This window comes from Phaethon aethereus, assembly GCF_964289735.1.
Source record: "Phaethon aethereus genome assembly, chromosome: 1".
Taxonomy (NCBI): domain Eukaryota; kingdom Metazoa; phylum Chordata; class Aves; order Phaethontiformes; family Phaethontidae; genus Phaethon; species Phaethon aethereus.
Genome location: NC_138575.1, coordinates 89,183,139 through 89,205,299, shown reverse-complemented (window position 1 = coordinate 89,205,299; position 22,161 = coordinate 89,183,139).

The window sequence follows — 22,161 nt, the reverse complement described above, 5'->3', positions numbered from 1 at the left end:
ACTGTGCTTTTACATCCAGAGTGGCCTTTTCCTGTTAAGCACAGGGAATGTCTCTGCCAGATTCGCACAGAAGACACTGGAGCCAATATAGCGGTTTTCCTACCCCCTGTTCTGGCAGTGATTTAGCCAAATCAGGTTAGTATGTGGATGAGGCTCCAAAATATTCATGTACACACTTGAACTACAGGTATGATTTATAGGGCTGGTCTTTTTTTAGTTCCAGCCTATGTATAGATCAATGCTGAATTAACACCGTGCTGAGATGAATGGTGTGGTTCATACCTCTTAGAGATGTTGTTCCAGTTGGCCTGAAGATAAAATAACATCTGCTCATGACAGAGCCTGAAAAAATGCAAGTGAAAAGGCAGGGTCTTCTCTATGATAATACATGAATACTATCTCTTGATTTGACTTTTGGGATGTTTGCTGTGAATGCATTCATATGTATAAATATACTGCAAGGAAAAAAAAAATAAGCAGGAAGGAGCTGAAATTAAAGAACACAAATACCCAAGGACTGTTAAAAGGCAATGGCAGAATGATAAACTTTGAGGACCCAGTCTAGAAATGGAAGTATTTTGATGTTCTATACTTGGGCGAAGGACTGAGAACTGAAAGACCCAAAAAGAGACTGACCCTGTGCCTGAGGGAGTGGTAACTGTAAATTTTTCAACAAAAGGAACAGGCAATGACTCTCAGCTTTTTAAATGAAAGTTAAAGCTGATCCTGGCAAAAATCTGGTACCTTTTTCAAGCAGCTATGTAATGACATTGCTTTCGACAAGCCCAATCCTGCCCCTACTGGGTGTCCCTTAATTATATCTTTAAGAGAAACTTTGTGTGATCTTTTACTCTTCTGTCTCTTCTGCCTTCTGATACATGGGTATTTTTTCCCGTGATTTGCATCCTGCAGTACTTTGCAGTCTTAACCCACAGTCCTTTACCACTGTCTTGAGGCCGAAGCATGGAAATGCAGATGATTTGGATGTAGATTTACTGAGTGTGTACTGGGAGATAATTTGCTTGCATGAAAACTGCTTTATGGAATGAGCCTCTGATGCTCAATGAGGAGTGTTTCGAGCAAGTCCAGAGACTGAAGTAGTGTTGTCAGAGGTAATGTATCTGGGAAAGTGCTGCTTATGAAAATTGCATTTGCATTAAGCCTATAGAAAAACACTTAGGATGTAGGAAGAAACTATGCTTTTAGTGGTCATTAGCTCTTGGAAAATAATTTCTGGTGTTACTTGGGCTCACTCCGATTGGCCCTTCCAGGTACGCAGCGATGCTGTGAAATTTCCTTTGCCATTCTGCTTTCTCAGTCCGGGGAGAAGGGAGCTGCACTCTATTAAAGGATTTTTTTCCCTTCTTTTACAAGGTTGTTTGTTATCTCGGAATGCAGGCCTGCACTGGAGCGTGTAATTACAACACCATGTCCTGGGTTAGAAAGAACTCAGATACTAAATTGTCCATGTCATCACCTGAATTTGACCATGAAATATAGCACAGAGGGGCTGGGAAGGCAGTCTGTAAAGAGGTGAGGGCTAAATGGGCATTTTGGTGCACTGGGCAAATCCAATCTGCTCAATCCATTGCTGCAGTCCCACCGTGGCCATTTAATATTATTACCTGCTTCTTGCCCTTGAAATTGTGCTTCCACCTTTCTTTCCATGAGGTGTGTCTGAGTGGAGGAGGTCAGGGTTAGAGAAGAGTGTAATAAAACATGACTCATTTTACATGGGTGATCAGAGTCCTATGAAGTTGCAAAGGAGTTGATTTTTTAAAGAATGTCTTTTTTATTCATTCTTTTTTTTCTGTGTGCAGACACTAGAAAATAAAGGGGTGTTCAGGGTGTTCAGAGATACCCCCAAAGCTGGAATAAAACCACTTACACTCCTTTTTTCAGAAATTCTTCATTTTGTTCACTTGAGCATCTTACTGTTATCACAAATTTTGAGGTTAAGGCTTTTTCTGTGCTTCCACTATATGTTAGAGCAGAAAAAACTGTCAAGTCACCTATCGCCAGGACCAGGAAACAGCTTTTGCAGGGACCTCCTCTGAGCTCAGAAAAGAAAGGTCTGTGTGAGGCAACTGCATCAACATGGAGACTGGTGTTGTGTCTGGAGAGAGAAGGCGGCTGTACCCCATATTTCTCTTCTCTACATACAGGTACCACTTGCCATAGTGCAAACAGGAAGAAAGGTTTGCAGAAGGATATGTATAAGAAACACAAGACTTGAAGGGAAGTGTTTGTGCTTCTTCAGGCTTGGGGACCAAAAGAGATCTAGGATGACAAAAATGATGGATCAAAAAGAAAAGCAGGACAATGACAGAAAGCGGTAGTTGCAGAATATAAAGACCACCTCTATCTCTCCCTTAGTAGTTATGCTCAATAACTTCATAAAAGAAAGTTTTGGTATGAGTATGTGTGTTCGTAGATGTGTGAAATAAAATCCCATGAGTTGTATCAAAACATTTTTTCATAAATTCCACTCTTCAACAAAAAATATTTAACAAATTTCAGTTAGCTGTGTTTCTGACATGCAATACCTTCTGCAACAGCATTCTTGCACACAGTCCCCAGGCACCTTCTCTTCTCTGGATTCCCCACATTATTGACCACACTTACTTTATAGTACGTTGGTCTTAATAAGTGAATACTTTTTTAACATTTGAAAAGACTGTGGTACATAGTTACTTTTATTTCCTTTATATACTTTCATGATTAACTGTAGGCTTTGGAATAATAAAAAAAAAAATCTCAGAACTACATGCTCGAAGGATCATTGATAACTCTGTCAATGTTTTAAATCTCCACAACACTCTCTGAAGTGACAATTTAGGTTATGTGATTAAACACCATTAAGTAGACATTAAACATCAGGTCAGGAAACGCTGGTATGGAGGCTGCATCTTTGCTTATTTATTTGACTCTTAACAAAGTTTGATAGCTTGCTTGTACACTCGATGCCTATGAATATAAATTGGTGCCTGCAGCATCACTACAGGAGCATGGAGAGTCTGTAGGGCCTTTATAAGTAAAGGCTGTTCCTAGGGTTTGTGGCTGTTTAAAAATAATGGCCTGTTTCAATACATGGTTGTCCAATGTGGTTCTGCAATGTCCTGAATGCATCAGATCTGCTCCACTTTGAGTTTCTGATGTGCAACCAGTATTGGTCCTCTCAAATTAGAAATGGATCTAGTGAACTAAGTTATCTTGCTGCAAACAGTGAGCTGTGAATAACACTGAAGAAGAAAAATATATGAAAAGGCAGTTGGAAATTTTCTTCTGCAATCTATGTTTTGAATGTATACAATGTTGTGAAGATGTATGCGTTCCAGTAGCCAAATTTTTGCAGAGTTTTTTGTTGTCAAAATCAGCTTATTGTTTGTTCTTATCTACGATGCAAAAGAATTGTGATTTACCCTGGCATACATAAGGATCATTTTTACTGACATACTGTAGTAAAAAACAGTGGTGAAAAGGTTGTGCTGATACGTTCTCATCTCAGAGGAATGCTGCAAAAAAATGTCCTGCTTGTTGGAACCCACCCTAAGGAATATAAATGAAGGAGGAATGCTCCATATGTGTTGCGATACAGACTAGTCTATCTGCTCTTAGGGAAAAAGTCTTTACTTTCTTTAGCACAGAGGTCAGTAAGCGATCTTCAGTTCCCCACCTCACTCTTGGCCCCTTTCAAAGCTGAACAAGGTAACAATGCAAGAAGCTTTCTAGTCTTCAGAAGCAGTTGCTATACTTCTGCATAAACTCCACATCTTTACCAATTTCTGTGCAATTTCATATTTTCTTCCCTTCTAAACCCTTCCACAAGAGCCATCAGCTCACAGTGATTTACGCCACTTGAGTTTTCTACACTTCTTATGCTTACAATTGTTTCCCATAAAAGGATCCTTGCAGGAAGAATTTCCCCATTGTTTTCCACGACAAAACACCTGCAGAGAACTCATTAAAGTTCTTTGCTGCTCCTCTGCTTCCTGGAAATTGCACTTACGCCATCGTCTTTTCCTGCTATACCTAGAGCCTTCTTGTTTCTAATGCATCCAGCATAGTTTTTTTAGTTTGGCTCAGTGTCTCTGGATATTTGTTCTTCCTGTTGGTTTTCTTCTTTTTTATTTCCAACACTATGGTATGATTTATGCTATGTAGAGGCAGATATCTTTGAGTAAGTTTTCAAGTCTTCATAACAGAAGGTTGTTTTGCAGCTCATGCTTTTCCCTACTCACTTATCCTTCTCCTGGGGCTTATGGCTCCCACTAGCACCTAGGGAAGCATGCTGTACATACTCCATAATGGATTAGATGCCACTTACTTACAAAAATAAATCTGCCAATATCTACATCAGTGGGGATTAGGCACCCCAGTGACTGAACATATCAGAGATCTGGGAGTCCTGCTGACTTAGATCAGATTTTCGGATGCAAACAAGTATCTACCAGCACTTTAAAAGATTAGGTACCTTGTGCCTCTTAAGATTGGGGAATTTAGGTGCTTAATGTGACAGACTGTTGTTGAAATTCTCAAGAAATGCCTTTCTGTACCTGCAGGCACCTCAAAACCTCAGAAAGCCAGGCTGGAAGTACTCCGGAAAATAGAATGTAAGCTGCTAAGACTGAGGCGCTTTTGGAAATGCCAGTGAAAGCTTTTATTTTCCCTCAACCTGCATCAGTCCAAATTCTCCCATAACTCTAAAGCCCACTCTTACAAAGTTTAATATTGCTCCTTCCTCACCCCACTGGGAAATACCAGGATCAGCCTGGGGCTTTTCCAGGACCCCATCTCTCCTTCTTCTCTCATCTGCTTTGTTGAATAGAGGATTATCTTGTTGCTTAAGGTAACATTTGCTGGGCATGTGACTTCTTTTGCATGGGAAGTTCAGTTGAGCAGGCCACATAGTCAGATCATTGCACCATTATAGTCTTTCTTGAATGAAGTGGAGATAAATATTATGTTTACAGGGGAATTATACGTAGTCTCTTCTAAGAAAGGGAGGTAGACCCACTCTTTCAGGACCTGTTGGAAGTCACTCTCTGGGGCATTTTCACAGTGTCCCAGTAGTTACCGTGGATCACTGTGTCACCACCACCAATGCACCTGTGGAGAAATATAGACCGTGGAAGACAGTTGCTCAGACAAAACTCTAAGCAAAAGCTCTAAGGTTGCAGATTAGTGAAATGATGATTCAAAAATGCACATACAAAAGCTTCCCTACTCAGTTCTTATTTTACCGGGGTCTGTGTGAATTTCCTAATTGTAGGGAGAAAGAGGTTTCTTTGAGACCTGACCAATGAAATAGAAAAGGTAGGAAAAGAGTGCCAATGCACCTGCTCTGCTGGGAGTCTCCTGACCCCTTCGTGGGTACTGTATGCAAGACTGAAAGTATGTTGCTGTCCTCCAGGTGCTCTGCATTTGATGGTGAAACACAGCCCCCAGTTGCGAATTTCTAGTTAACAAGGTGAGAGGTATTACAAGAAAAGGACTGTACACCTTTCTTGTGCAAAAAGTCTATCTGGAGGAACTGTAATTCTCTGGCTACCCCCAAGCCATTTCTTTTGATGTAGAAGTCCAATTTAATAGTGCCAGAAGTCCACAAGCAGAGGCAAACCAAAGGGATTCATAGTTTTCCATAGCCAAACCTGAAGGACTGCCTCCCTGAAGGGGGGAGCTGGCTGGTAGCAGCCCACACACAGAGACCATTGGCCACCTCTGGACCGCTGGTCTGGTCGAGCACCGCAGCGGCACAACACTGAGGAGAATGGCCAGCAGATGACAAGGACTTGCTATGCTCGCTGGCTGGCTGCAAGCAGAACATCTGGAAAACGTGCAGATGGTGCAATCAGAAGTGTAAGATCTGGCTGGTACACTCTGACCCCCGTCCACATCAGGTGGCTTTGCTAAATTTCTGGGACTGCATAAACCCAAACTTCCTGGCAAACCGAATGCCTTTACCTAATAGTCACTTTGCAGGCTGCAGTTAGAGCTCTCAGTTCAGAAGAATTCAGGTATTGTCATTTTAATTTTAAAAATCTCCCTTACTTGCCCTTTCTGTCTAGCATTCATGGGGATGTTACATGCCTAAGTAGGTTTTGCATTCCGGGATCTTTCTTGTGTTTGCTTACGATTTGTAAGTTGGCTGAGTCCCGAAAACTCATTTCCAATTCTTTCTAAAGAAGGCTTCTTAAGAAATCAGGCTATGGAAATATCAGCCTCACTGTTCTCTCTTTTCACAGAGAATTACATGGTCTGTATACATTCCTTCACTTTCCCGTCTGTGTTACCAGAACTATTTTAAAACAGCCAGAACTGAGAGAGTTTTATAAGTACTGAGGAAAATTTCAAAATTATTCTAATTTCATCTGTCCTTTACACTGAATAATTATTTGCTTTTGAGAATGGTGACCTAAGTATTAATTTTGGTTGCAATGCCTTCATTTGTTCATTTTCCACATAAAAAATGTTTCAAAACTTGGGGATTTTTTCCCTCTAAAAATACCCCAACATGTGGCTGTACTGATTAATCGACATTGTCAGCACAAAACCTCTTTTCCTGCCCACACAAAAGTGAAACAGTGACTGACCACAAAAAGGAGAAAATTGCAATAATTGAGGAAAAAACACAGTAGAGAATTCTAATGGATGCAGAAGGGAGATTACAGCAACTGAGATTCAAAACTGTTTTAGGAAAAATGAGTACAGTATTCAGAAGCAAACCAAGGACTTACTCATGTACAGAAAACACCACACGTATGTTTGGGATCAGATCTTCCGAGCATTTGCCATGGCATGTCTTTCAAATGGGGACATTTTGTACAGGGCCCTTTAGGTCCAAGCCTTCTGTCAGGCTTCTAAGTACAAAGATGAAACTCAAATGCAGGACGAAGAACAGAACAAAAGCTGAGCAAGAAACAAGAACAAGAAAAATCATGTGACAGTTACTGCAGACTTGGCAAAGAAAATCATGATGCTGACTACAGGTCAAACCAAGAATATCAGGAGTGAGATATTAGAAGACAAAAAAGTTTACAAAAGCCAAATTTACAAAAATCAAAATGCAAATGCTGGTTATGTCTTTTAGTGCATCCTCAACAATTAAAAAAATAAGGAGTAAGGAAACCAGTTCATCTATTGCTTTTATACATGCAGTACTGGAATGTTACATGCTTGCCAGGTTGGCCAGTCAAGCATGCCAGTATGCTAAAATGAACTGTAGAGTGAAAACATAATTAAAGGAAAAAAGAAAGGAAAAACTTTACTGAAAAATAAATATCAAGTGGAAAAAAGGATTAAAGTGCAAAAAATACAAAAAGGAATGTAGTGTAACTTCCTTATGTAGGGAAGCATTAATTGAACCAAAAAGAAAAGCTTGTGCGAAGTCTTCAACTTGAAAATGTCTGGTTTTCCCATTATAGCACTTTTTCTTATTTGATGATTGCCATGTTATGCTTGCTCTTACGGTTGTTCTGTTTGTTATGTTTGCTGTTTGTCCTGTTGTGCTGGTCTCCTCATTGCATGCGGTTTTTTATTTAGCTCAGCATAGTAAGCTATTGTAGTTCTGATGGTCAGGAAAGGTGCTTAAAATATTGGTGCACTGGGGTACAGCAATATTATGGCGCTTGAGTACCCCTGGTTTTGCTGACATAATTTTGGAGAGGTATTATGTGCTTGTGAGTATTGCTAACCACTCTACAAATTGTGCATTAATTTTTTTACAGATTTGCTAATATTCCACAGGCAGCAGGCACTGTAGTCCTGTCCTCCAAGCATGATGTTTTTCCCTGGGATGGAAAATCTGATTTTTACATCTTTCCTAAAAGTACTCTGAAAGAATGAAGCCTTCCCTACAGAGAATGTCTGACTTTGGTAGTCTGCTGCCATGAAAGATTTGTCTTGTCTCAGCTGCTCACGGCCAGGTTGACTTCTGACTCTCCTGAATGTCAGAAGGAAACACAGTTCAAAACTTTATTGCTGCTTCTTGCTGCCAGAAGACAATACAGCATTTTCAAAGAACTCCTGCAACAAATCCATGGAGTACTTTGAATTCCTCTGTTTTATAATATACGGAGTCATAAGGAAAAAAACTACCTCCTCATTCTGCCTTTTCCAAGGAGGACATTAAAGTGACAGATTTAAAGGACATTTACAACTCCATTGAGCCAGGAGGACTTGATTGCGTTTTTCCACATAGGAAGGAGGTGTTGGGTTTGTGTGTGTTCTGGGATGATATGTGGCTGCTGCCGGCCTTTCCAGATGGCCTGTGATATCATTGCTAAAGATCCTGAAATCTGCTGCGTGAGGAAAATTGTTTCATGGCCCTCTGACACGTTTTAAAATGGTCTTCGCGTAAATTTAAGAGACCAAGGAGACAGGAGAGTAAACGGAAGGTGACAGAAAGGGGCAAAGAGGAGGGCATTCATATCCCTGAAGACGCAAGGCAGGGGCAAAACGGCATGACTAGCACACTTAGCTTGTCTGTACAATGATTTTTAAAATCTCTGCCTACTGGATGATTAATGTTGGACCATTTCCACAGAAGAAGTCCCCTCTCTCTTGAGAATAGCAGTATTTCTTCACGAAGATGAGACCGGGGCCACCGAAGATGAAGTGCGTGGACTGGGACCATGTGGTTCACACCTGGAGGATGTCAGGAGTGCATGCAGTCCTGCTCCTCAAGGGGAGAAGGGGCCTTAGCAGCTTTGCAGCTCTCTGCTCATCGCCCTGCCGAGGTGAGCTCTGGCTGGAAACAGCAGACAGGGCTGGCGAAAGGAACCTGTTCCTAGAGACAGCCTAAACGGCTCATCTGACAAAGCAGAACAGCTGGAAAAATGTTCCTGTGGTGGCATGAGCTGGACGGCCGGGCTTTCTTTGAGATGGTCTCCTGGGAGAAGGGGCATGGGGACGTCTGCCAGCCAGGACCAAGTCTCATTTGTAGAGCAGCAGGAGACACCTTGGCAGTGTCCAATGAGCAGAAACCTCCATCCTGTGGGGCTCTGACTCCAAACCCGCCCCATGGAGCTGCACTCACTGCTCTGGGAGCAAGTGGTGATGCAGAAAGTCCACCGGGATGCAACAAATACACATCCTGGCCCCCTGCTCTCCTCACCCCTTTGCACCCAGTCAGGCTGTCAGGGCTCTTTGAGGAGAACCTCTGCAGCCTCCCATCAGCCTGGTGACTGCACATTTACCCGCCCAGAGCACATGGCAGTGGTCTTGGCCAGAGATCTGGATTATACATTTTAACAGCAGGATCTCGCTTTTGTTCCTTAAAGCCGTCTGAAAAATAAAATAATTTAGAGTGCAGCTACAAGGGACTTTTGTTTCCCCGTCAAATGCACCTGCCCAGTATTTGATGAGGACAACATACGCAGCACGGCTAATGAGCCCAGACAGCATGAAACTATATCCTGAATTGAGGTTCAAGTTTTGTGGAATCCTGGTGCCATTGTCAATAGGATTATTTTGCTATATATGTTTGGAAGAGGAACAGAGGCATTGAACAGTGACAAGTAATCTTTGCTTGAAAATATTCTTAATTGAAAAATAATTCTTAATTTTACTGTTGATGATGCAAATGTCCTATATATCTTCAGTTACATCGAGATCTTACTCACAGCTGCACAGAAATTGATAGGATCATTGCACAAACTGAAACTTATTGTGTCCACCAGAAGAATGCATCTTATGAAAAAATCATTTTTCTCATGAGAATCTAACAGGTGCAGGAAAGCTTTAAAGAATATGCCACAGACACGCAGCTCTAGACAAGATATGTGAGTCTTTAGTGAGAGTATGGGAGTTAAATTTATAAAACTCCTGAAGTAATCAGCAAAGCTGTTGAACAAGAAAATGTTCAAGAGTTTTCAGTGAAGAGAGGGGTAAAAAACAGTGCAAAACACACGAATTTATTCTACAGCAGAACTTAAGGAATGCAAATAAATGGAAGCACATAAAACAGACTTTAAGAAAATAGGTTCAACGCATGATATAAGCATCTGGGAATGAGACAGTGAGAAGCGAACAGAAGAGTTTATTGCAGTGTTATATATCAGCGGTTGCAAAGGGAAAGACTACCCAGGAGAAGAAAATGTCTTCGTATGCAATCAAAAGAACTGAGTGCCGGTATTAGAAGGAAGGATTATCCAGTATGTGAAGATGCTGAATCAAAAGGGGCACAGCCTGTTCCTGTTACTGCAAAATTCTTCACTGTATTTAGTTACCATGCTGTCTGCATGCGTTGTTTAAACACTTGCTTACAGAAAGTACCAAGCTTGAGGGTATTCCACTGACCTCCACAGCAGCCTTCAGCCTATCAGGGAGTTCACAAATCTTATTTTTGTTTTGGGCAGTGAAAATCAGGACTCCAGCTTCAGGCTGCAGGGGTGGGATCTGTCATCCCCTAAATTGAGAAGTGAAGAATATAGGTTTCTTCAACTGTGATAGTTGTCTGGACTCCTTTTGTAGTCCAAGGAAGAAAAAAGGTTCTGTTCATCTCATTCATCTCATCCAAAATAGGTCATGAACTGTACCAAAGAGGTGTCTGTTTCTTGGCATAGGCTAAAGGGAGTTGCTGGTAAACGGCCCATGTGGAGGGATTTATTTGAGTGAGGCGAAATGAATCCCCTGCCAGATTTCTACTCTTAAGAGACTAAAACTGAGAAGAGGAGAGACACTTCAAATTAAACCCAAGTTTTTTTACTGATGCCTGTTTCTCAAGTAAAAGGTTAGGAATGGTGACCTCATTAGGCCTATTCATTGATAGGGTTGATTAAATAAGCTTGTAAGAAACTGCTCGACCAGATGCACAACTCTGAACAACTATGGAAGTATCACATATACATTTGTGTTCTCATACCTCCACATTTTTACCTTCCTGATACATTTCCATGGGTGCTTCAATGCTGGACTGGGGGCAGCACCCTCCAAGAGGGAAACAGAGCACAGTGGGGCACAAGCTGGGAAGGAAGTCCTTGGAGTTGCTTTCTGCTGTGGAGTTTTTCATGGTTGTGACCCTGTAACTTTGCTACGGCTCACGCTGCTCAGAAATCCTTGCTGGGCACTTTCAGACAGGAGCTGGAGTAAACACTCCTCTGAATTTAAAGGAACCTCAAAGCATCAGCAGCAAAACCGTGTATTTAATGACAGAAAGGAAGCCAGCTGACTGCGGGGCACCTTGCCAACAACTCCCATGACTCAGAAAATCCATCTGACATACCTGCAACACCAAGTACACCATAATCCTTTTGCCTCACACGTAAATTTGGTTTGTACATTCCAAATGAAAAAATGTTGCACCCCCATGCATTTGCTTTCATCTTAAGACTACATAATGTGATTGTGCTTGAGCAGAGTATTCAATACTTGCTTGACAAAAAAGGGATGCATTTATATAAAACCTTTAATGAATCACTCTTAAAATCTTACCAGACACCTCTGCTAAAGTCTTTAATGTGGTCTCAGAATGTGAGATATCCTAGTTGTTCTAGTATAAAGACAAAATGTGTACCTTTTAATCAGGGTAACAGAGTGAGCACTGTGCAACTTATCATTGCACAGCACTGATATCTAGATTTTAACGCTTTGTTTTGAACACACGTGAAGGACCAGAAGAACCGAGTTCTAGAGCTTCACTCTGCTGTCTCTGACACTGTTTCTCACACTTCACTACATGGCTCAAAGATAGTGTGATGTCTGCTGCTGTGGATGGCTGGACATGAAGGGGAAGGCAGTAACTTTGCATAAAATCCATTTCTGTGGTAAGCTCAGATGCAGTGGGTGGCGAGGTGCTGGTAAGGAATTGCTCAAATGAGAGTCTGTTCCAAATTAGAAAAACTTTGCTCCCCAGAAGGTCCTCTGGGAGCAGAGAGGAAGGATTGCAGATGGGCTCAGTGTGGCCATCCCTGTGTAGATAATGAATGAGAAACCTGCACGGCTGTATACGCGGAAAGAAAAACACTTAAGTCTGTGATGAAAGGCCAGATGAAAAAGAAAAGTGTTATAATTCAACAGAATATAAAAGACAGCAGTAGGCCATCCTTTCTTCTAAGGAGACAGCTTACTATATCACTTCCCTGAAATCACAGCAGGAATGATGTATTAGTTGGAGGGGAGAATTGGTGCCTGAGGCACTTCTGACTTCAGTGTTTCAAGTTGTCCATAATCCTTCGTAGCCTTCACCCAAACGTGAAACCCTGTAATGAGCATAGGGAATTACTAAGGGCAAGAAGTGCTCTCCCTAGTTATTTCCTGAAATCCAAGCCTGAAAGAAAGTACCAGTTTTCAGGTGCATGCCAGACCCTTTGTGTTCATTGCACCTTCAAAAGAGGGATGCCTCTGGGCTGGACTCGAGCCCAGCTTAAGAGATGGTCTTTGTTTTAAACTGCAACCAAGCCTAGTGAAATTCCTCTCTGATGAAGGTTTGTTTCATTCTGGGTTATATGAAAAATATCTTATACTTGTTTTGTAGTCTCCTTGGTTGAACAAACCTTGAAGGAAACCTGAACTAACATCTTCTTCTAACATATGCATGTAAAAAAGGGGAGGCAGAACTGGAAAGAAGAGGTGGGACTATCTACCAAGACATGGGAGTCCAAGCTGCAACATATGATTGAAACCTGCACTGCTTTTGTAGCATCCAGGATGGAAAGAGTCAGCCAGCAGAGACAGAAGCAAGCAGGGTGAGGGAAGGGTACTATTAACATCTTGCAAGAAGCACACTGCAGTGCACCTGCATCCATCTTGTTCTGCTCCACACAACCTCGGCTTGCACTGGAAAACAGGAAAGGAAGACTCTCCCACTTTCACGGTTGCCAAGAAAATCTCAGAGGTAGGACTTGACCATGTCTGAGTGGGAGATACCCATAGGATTCAGCAGATAGCATTCTTGGAAAGGTAAACTACCTCTTTTAGTCCAATAAAATGATACCTTACCTCAAATATGATTATTTAAATGTCATGATCGTCAGTGATACCATTAGTCATTTGAAAAGAAGATGGAGAGTTGCAGAACTGCACAGTTTACAGAGCCATTAATTGGTGGCCTTTGGGAGGTGCTGCATCTTAGGTTTCTACCCCTAGTCAAAAATGAGACAAGGTCAAGAGCCCTTGGGCACAGTCAGTGAAAGCTGAGCTGATGGGATCCCAAAGAGCACACGTCATACTCTAAATCTCTATAAAATCTGCTGTGAGCTGCTCTTGTTTAGGTGCATGTTTAGATTTATTTCAATAGATGGAGCTTGGAAGGGCACCACAACCTCTTCTCATCTGATTCCTGGACACCACTGGGAACTATCTAAATTGCATGGCAGCAAATGACAGCTGTAATCTGGCTAACAAGCTACCAAGCCTGAATCTGGCTGACTGTGGCAACCATTGTGCCTCCAGGTTCATGACTAGGCTGTATTAAAATATTATAAGAAACCGTAAGCTGGTCTGTCTCAGGTCAAGGAGGAAATTAGCAATGAGCCATGGAAGGATATGCTTTCTGGGGCATGTAATTGAAGATCACATAACAAGAAATTGTGCAAACTATTGCAATCGTTTCTGGAATATATCCCTGAATTTGGCTCTTTACATGCTTTACAAAGAAAAAGTTCAAGGTTTTAAGTAATAAAACATTTGCCTATGAAAAAACGGTTGTAAGAAAAAGGATCAGGAGGAACTACTAAAGCAGGTGATAGAGGAGAACATCTTTTTTTAGCAACTTTTAGCATCCTCACACTTAAATATAATGGATGTTTCCCCTTCATAGGGCTTCCCACAGGACCTTTCTTTCTCTTCCTTTTCATCCTGAATATGAGTGCATTCTCAGCAGCAAAGTGGGCTGGCAGCAATTCTCAGTTCATTTTTTTATTATAAAAATTAAATTGGGTATGATGAGCTTTTGTAAAAGAAAGCGAGAACTGAAAATATCCAGAAAGTCACAAAGTACCGCCAAAAAGACATTTGGGAAGGGGTGAGGCTGTTTAAACTTACATTCTTCCCACTCTGGGCCAGCTGTGTTTCTCTTCTTCTCTCACACCCATCTTGTAAGCAGATGGAGTATTTTGAAGTGTTAATATAACAGAAAATAAGCCAAACTAGTTTCTTAAAACAGCTCCTAATTTAGTGTAGTTTAGCTTAAAGCAGCCTGGCTATTCTCAGTAACTGCTGAGTAACATAGCCAGACTAGGTGAGGAAAAAACTAATTTGGCTTTTTTCTCTTTCAGGGGATTTTGGTGATGAATACTGCAGGTAGAGCTGGAAAAATTGGGTAGTGAGTCTTTCCACCTGTGCAAAAGCCAAGCAAGTTTTGTGCAAAAGCCTCCATTTTGGCTTTAATTAGGCACAGTGTCCTGATTCCCTGCACATTCTGCTGTACATCAGAAGTAATTCCATTTTTAAAAAAAGAAACCTTCCATGAAAAGAAGAGTTTTAAAGGGTTTTTTTTTAATATTTTTTGTGAATCCCACCAAAAAATTGTACGTGAAAGTCAAACTCTCTCAGTCCCGCACAGCAGCCAGAGGCGTACTGGGCACTCAAGACATCACTTGCAAAGTAAAGCAGTGTCTCTATTTGTGCACAAATTGAAGCAAATTTAGAGAAAACATTGCAAAAGGTGAATATCAGTTGCCTTAAAGAGACTGAAACTTTGGATGCACTTGTCTGGATGTACTGCTTTCCTACTCTGATTTAAGCAGTGGCTTCTGAAAGTGGAAATAGGCCCATGGGATCTCCCCAAGCCTGTATTTCTTGTGTCAAGGAGGACTTTTCAGTGCAGTGTGATGGCTTTACATCTTTATAATTCTCCATATATCCTTCAAAGGGTTAATGGATTTGGATTTGGCAGATTTGCAGAGGACCACATGTTCCCTTATCTGCATTATCTGATTGTTTTGAGGACGGCTTCCCAGGAACATTTAAACTGTTTAAAGATTTTCATCTGATTGCAGGAGCATGGTTTAAAAATTAAACCTCCAACTGTAACATGTTAAAGCCTCCAGTGCAGTACTTGAGCCATGTGTTATCTTAGGTAGATGGCTCAATGACCCTGCCAACAGAGGTACTATGAGCACATGCCCAACAGCAATAACAGGAACAGCAGTGAGAAATGGCCTGTGCCTCCCTTCATATTACAGAGTTCATTTTGCTTTGCTTTGCTTCCGTATTTAAGATCATCTATCATCCCCCTGGAGAGGGGAAACTGTTTGACTGGACATTAATTTTCTTGGAGGCCATTGTTTTATGTAAATCCAGACTGACAACCCTATCTGCAATGCGTATATGTCATGCATGCTATGTACGTGTACATGATACTCCATACATATACATGGAGTAACATGGCTGATTCTGGCACTTGCAAGTCTGATATCGGCTTTCCTAGCCATATCAAGTCTTAAAATTTGGGTCTAAATGCAAGTCCAGACAAGGGTAATCAGAAAAGAAATACAGTGTCATGTATTCTAGTGTCTGTTGCAGACGACACCAAATTGGGTGGGAGTGTTGATCTGCTGGAGGGTAGGAGGGCTCTGCAGAGGGATCTGGACAGGCTGGATCGATGGGCAGAGGCCAACTGTATGAGGTTCAACAAGGCCAAGTGCCAGGTTCTGCACTTGGATCACAACAACCCCATGCAACACTACAGGTCTGAGGAAGAATGGCTGGAGAGTTGCCCAAGGGAAAAGGACCTGGGGGTGTTGGTCAACAGCTGGCTGAATATGAGCCAGCAGTGTGCCCAGGTGGCCAAGAAGGCCAACAGCATCCTGGCCTGTATCAGAAACAGTGTGGCCAGCAGGAGCAGGGAAGTGATCGTGCCCCTGTACTCGGCACTGGTGAGGCTGCACCTTGAATCCTGTGTTCAGTTTTGGGCCCCTCACTACAAGAAGGATGTTGAGGTGCTGGAGCGTGTCCAGAGAAGGGCAACGAAGCTGGTGAGGGGTCTGGAGCACAAGTCTTATGAGGAGCGGCTGAGGGAACTGGGGTTGTTTAGTCTGGAGAAAAGGAGGCTGAGAGGAGACCTTAGTGCTCTCTACAACTACCTGAAAGGAGGTTGTAGTGAGGTGGACATTGGTCTCTTTTTCCAAGTAACAAGTGATAGGACAAGATGAGACGGCATCAAGTTGTGCCAGGGGAGGTTTAGATTAGACATTAGGAAAAATTTCTTCATCAAAAGGGCTGTCAAGCATAGGAACAGGCTGCCCAGGGAAGTGGATGAGTCACCATCCCTGGAGGTATTTGAAAGACGTGTAGACGTGGCACTTAGGAACATGGTGGACTTGGCAGTGCTAGGTTAACAGTTGGACTCAATGATCTTGAAAGTCTTCTCTAACCTAAATGATTCTGTGTGTCTATGATTCTATTCCAGTTTTTCTGTGCTGCTGCTAAAAAGACTCTGTGTTCATTTATATATTGGGAGATAAAATCTAGGTTTGGCACCTCAGAGAGGCTTATTGTGAGACTGTATTTCCTAAAATAAGAGCAAAGGCTCATTGTAAGTCAGCTTGTGGCAAATAATTCTGCTGGGCTTGCAAACTGTTGCCATTCCAGTTTTTACAGCGGTCTGAGACAGGACATTAGGCAGATTGGATTGAACTGATAAATCCAGAGACCTTTTGTGCTCAAAAGCAGAGAGTAGAGCGGTGGCTGCAGGATTAAAATCAGAGTTCAGAAAAGGAAAGGAGTGGAGGTAGATGGGAGGTAGAGAAAGAAGGGAGTCCAGAGATGAGGAAATTGTCATGAATGAGTAGTTTAGGCTGCTTAAAGAATCACCACCAAAGATGCTAGAAAAAAATAATTAACACAACAACTTAGTTAAAGACTTAATGGAATGGTGGTTTTTTAATCAAATTGCATACAAACACAAACAGATATGGAGATAGAGATATATAAAGGTAATACTTATTAAAAATTCCCCTTGAGTTCACTGAGATATTCACATTGAATGTCTTTGCATTTCTCAACAGGCAAGGGTTGAGCCTCAGGGAGTCAGGGTTTCAGCTGAGGTCCCATTGTCAGTCTTTGGTGACGGTCCGCTGAACTTTGCAAACTTCAGGCTTTGTGAGCTCTGAGCGATGTCCCACTCAGAGGGAGGACAACAACTCTGCTGTTGTCCAGGAGAGCTCAAAGGGTTTCAGTTGGGACCACTGTTCACAGGGTCACAAAATGATTGACTTTAGGCATGAGTAAATTTCCATTCGGGCCACAATCCAGGTCAGTAATTACTGGAATCCTCAAATTTCCAGGAACACTGGTACTGATCCACCCAAGTCACGATAAGGTATGTTCCAGGGCTATCAGGGGTTGATTAGTTATTCCCACTCTCGTTCCCCACCTTGACCAGGCAACCGAATTCCTGGTATGCTCAGTGCCATTCTCCACCTTAACTACACAAGAGTGCTTGGTACAGTCAAGTGGCTCTCAGCTGCGAAACTCATTGCACAAAGGCCGAGGCTTGACGGGAATTCCTCAGGTTGTAGAGCAGTCCAGGAGCAAGGAGGAGGGGAAATGCACCACCACACGTATGTATTCAAATGAGTGTTAGTATGGACAGTCACAGCCCCAATGAAGTTGTGCATTATGTCATGATAGACCTTGCCACTTGATGTGGAAGTATGTGACACAGCAGCTGGTGCAGCTGAGCAGGGGATGGGAAGCTGTTAACCCCTTCAGACCTCCTCTACAGCTCACTCTCTTCCATTCTTAGAAACCTAAACAAAGCTGGTCCTTTGAAACTTGTCTTATAGGTTTTCTCCTCTTCTGGGAACTTCAGCTTTCCCGAGCATGTTCCACACCGAGCTCAGGTGATGGTGGCATTTGGGTTACACAATTAAAGGCTCATCTCCGCAAACACAAAGGTGCACAGAGGAATGGCCACAGCAGGGGAACCCCAATAGCCTGATCAGCAGAAGGAGCATCCCAGTCTGGATCCTGCCAGGGCTGTCATGGGAGAACGATCAGCCCCATTGTCTGGGGCTGAAACCCATCAAGATGAGTCATTGTGAAAGACTGTCTGGAGCACCTTTTAGACTCAGGAAGTTATGGCCTACAAGGTCATGACACTCATTATGGGATGCTGGGAAGAACATTCTGGGACGGTGCAAGATAGGATTATTAGTAGGATTATTAGGGGAAGGAACAGAGGCTGGGAAAGGAAGGGATCAAAGTGGATTGGGGAGGAATAAGTGTGGGAAAATAGAGGGAAGAGTAAGTGAAAGGGGCCCTTGCATGTAAATCAGCTGCTGGTCGGTACACTTGTCCAGCCATGCCACATGCCTGGTGAGTGCAGTCTGCCCTGTCTTCCTATTAAGCTCTATTTCCATCTGCTTTCATGGATGAGGGGGCTGTCAAGCCTGCATGCATGTGCATGTATAGAGGTCTAAGTGCCAGCAAGAGGAGTCGGGGACATGGGTCCCAGGGGCCCGTGCGTCTGCGGTACCAGCATCTGGACAGACCACAGCATGTGCATACTGTGTGGATACTGTGAATATCAAGCTGGACTAGCGGTCAGTAGGAAAAGTGACTCCAGAGTATGCTAGAGCAGCCATAAAGCTGGGCCAGATGCTAGAGAGGCCAGAAGGCTAGTGGAAAGGACCAGGAGGTCCATACTAGCTACTGGACTGGAGGTGGGGATGGGGGGGCTGTTTGTGTAAGTGAGGGGATCCGATGACAACTGCAGGGGAATATGGACCTTGTGGGTACATACGTACAGGTACCAGCAACTGGAGAAACCTGGGATCCAGAGGCCAGCAATGACATTGTGACTAGGAGTATCTAAGTCTAGCTGTTGGAGGGATACATATTGTATTTTTTTTTTTCCCACTTACTGGCTTTTGTCCTGATCAGCCAGAAAGGAGAGCAGGATGAGGCTGTTGGTGCCATTTTTTGTTTTCCTGGGTGCTGCAGTTTCCACTTGTGCTGGACTGTGGGTAGATGCGTATGTACTGTGTGCCAGTGTGCCTGCTAGAAACACATGCTCAGCCTCACTACTGGCAGGACCTGGGACCATGGGGGTGCAGCAGCCTTTTATCTATCAGGCTATCAGATTTGGCAGCTCCTGGCAGCGAAGGGCACATAACCCGCCGCAGGGATTTTCCTCAGAGGCTATGGGTGTAGGGCAGAGATGTAAGAAATGCACCATGCTTATCTTGAAGGAGAACTCTTTTGTATGGCACCTAGTCCTATGGCAAAGGACTCTCCTGTTGTTAACTTCTGGCCCTGACCACTTTCCAATGGCCATATTTCAACTAGTTTTCCCTGTGTCAGTTGCCTATTGTCTTAACAGACACATACCAGAGATATGTTGTATCTGAAGGCCCTTTAATCGGCTTACTAGGAAGGACAGAGAACAAGTTCTTTCGAAGCAGCCTGTTGAGAAGGATATTAGCTCAGCACTGGATCTCAGCACATGGCATCTGGTCCCTCCTGGAGGGCACCACACCTTCTTCTGCACCAACAAAGACTCATAGTATTGCAGGGGTGGTTGGGGCAGCAGGCAGACAAATATATTCTTGAAAAAACTGGAGACCAGGCCATTGCAGATCTGCTCTGTTTCTCCACTCCAACTGAAGCATACTGGGACCTTCACATCCCTTGGGCTGAGGCTTGGGAAGCAGTTGAGATTGGTTCTCTAGGACTAGAGCTGAAGGTAGTGGTTCTGTTAAGTAGTGATAACTTCCCAGCTACTGAAGGAATTAAGGCTAATGAAATTTTGATAGTCCAAATCACAAGTTTCACCTTGTCTAAGAAATTGACCTTTCTCTCTTTTACTCTGAGGTTCATTCCTACAGAAACAAACCACTTCCTGTCTTGGACATGTAGATGGCTCTCCATGTTGATAGGACTGACCTTTTGAATGGTTTCCTAAACTGGCTGTGTCTGTCATGGACCTGTTCAAAGGAAGATCTATCTTCATCGAAAGATCATCAAAATAGACAGAAAGGTATTCCAGACCCTACTATGAGACCTTTGAAGGGCCAAAGGAGGTCCTTTAGGTCATTCGAGCAAACCCAGCCGTGACTCAAGCTTCATCCGTGTACTCATTGAATATGATCCTTATTGAAAAACATCTGTCATTTGGAACTCTGCCTATACCTTTAAGGGTCACTGTGCCACCATAAATGTATTTAAAGCTGAGGGGCACTTTGTGGGTGGTCTTTCAGATGATGATATCCACTTTGTGAAATTGTGAGGTTAGTGAGGTTAGAGACACTAACTGGTGAATGTGCACATGAACCAATGGAAAAAGAAGATTTGGTGTTTCATATCAGTCACTGGAGTTCTTCAGGACGTATGGTTTTCACAGACAATCTTTTGCCCCTGCTCCTTCTCTCTTCCTTGCTGGAATTGCTGTACTGGGACCTTTAGCTGAAAGGGAGAAGAAAGAAAAGTGGGAATTAGTTTCTTTGCGTGTAACTCCTCAGAGCATGAGGAAGAGCAGAGTGACAGTGTCCTTTAATTATATTCAAAGAATAAAATGTTTTTCATCCTCAGGTAATAGACTGACCTAGAAGAGCAAGCGAAATGATGGTACATGGACCAACTCTACACTCAAAAGTTGCATCAGTTTAACTAAGTTGGGAAGCAATTTAAAAGGTTGAAAAGTAATTTTTATTTGTTCAATTTGCCTTGATTCCACACTGATTACACTAACATTATGCAAGGGCTCCATACATTTACCTGTATAAGTTTCTAAACTGAATCTGTGTGACCTCTGTGTGCAGAGATGGCTATAGAGAGAGAAGACAGAAGAAGAAAGCATCTAGGTTGCAGAGTCTGTTAAATGTGAAAGAGAAAATGAATGAGACTTTTTAAATTTCCAGCTTTATACACTGTGCAGACAGGAAAGAGTGCATTTTATATATAAGATCATATAAATTTTGGTTCAGAAGTTAATAGCATAATTCCCCTTTTGGGACCTGTCATACACTGAAACTAAATCATCCCCCATGGTGTAATAGGAAAGGGGGACTGTGGACTCAGGAGAGCCATTTCCCTGTCATTAGCAAATTTCATTCTTATGCCTGGATACCAAGTACACTGTCCACAGCACAACTGAGTCTTCTTCCTAGCTGCAGAGAATATTGTTGCCTTTGAAAAGCACCATAATTTAGCAATTGCAAATTATGTTTTTACTCCCTGGAGAAGATTGTCTGTGAATATTTCCATGGATATATCCTACCTCCTTGCAAACCATTGCATCATGAAGGTACCTGGAAAGGTGCCACATGGGACCTGTGTACTGCAAGAGCAAACCCTCATGCTCATCCCACTAAAAACCATCACATTTATGTGCCATCCACTCAGTCCTACCTAGATTTGGCAGCTTTTACCTTGAGAAACGTGGACACAGCTGATTTTCCTCAGCTGGAGTGCTCTTCCCCATGTACTCCCCATGGTCAGCCTGGAGGTCAGCGGGAACTGGGGGATGCAGGTTCACCTCTACTTACGCCCGAGGTTAAATGGAAATGAGCATGGAGCAGCCTCCCCCTGAACCCATCAGGGCAGGTGTCCCACCAGCTGCCAGCATGGAGGCAGGACTGGTGGATGTCAGGGTACCAATGCTGCCCCTTGCTGGGTAATTTCAGCCTCGAACAGTAATGAGAGATGAGCAGAAGAGGTTTCATGGGTATTTGTGGTAGGTAACAAATTGCCATCTGGGTGGAGGTGGGAAAACACACCTGGAGCAGCAGCCTTCTGGTCAATAAGGAACGTGGGACTTGAAACCATGATGTGAGAAACACCATTACCATGCAATATCTGGTAATCCTAGCGCTGGTGAATGACAAAATATAGTAAGGAAACTTTCGGTATCATTAAGCCCTGACAAGCGTGTGTCTCTGTGTGTGTGTGTGCACACGCACGTGCACACGCACGTGCGTGTGCTGGGGCATGTACCAGCCTCCGAACTGATTCCAGAAAGACTGGGAAATAAGTTTCGAAAGCCAAGAACTGAGGGACCCGCTGCTGCCTGCTACATAGCTGGGAGCAGGGATCTGGAAGCCAGGTGACCTGAGCTTTACTTCTGCCTCTGCCACTAGCCCACCACATAGCCTGCACTGGCCTTCTCTGCGTCTCAGATGCCCACCTGCCCTCTGAGGGTATTGACTGAAGGGCTGTCGGGCCCTAGAGTGAAAGGCACGGAATGAGAAGCATTAGCTGCTGATAAGGGGTACCGGT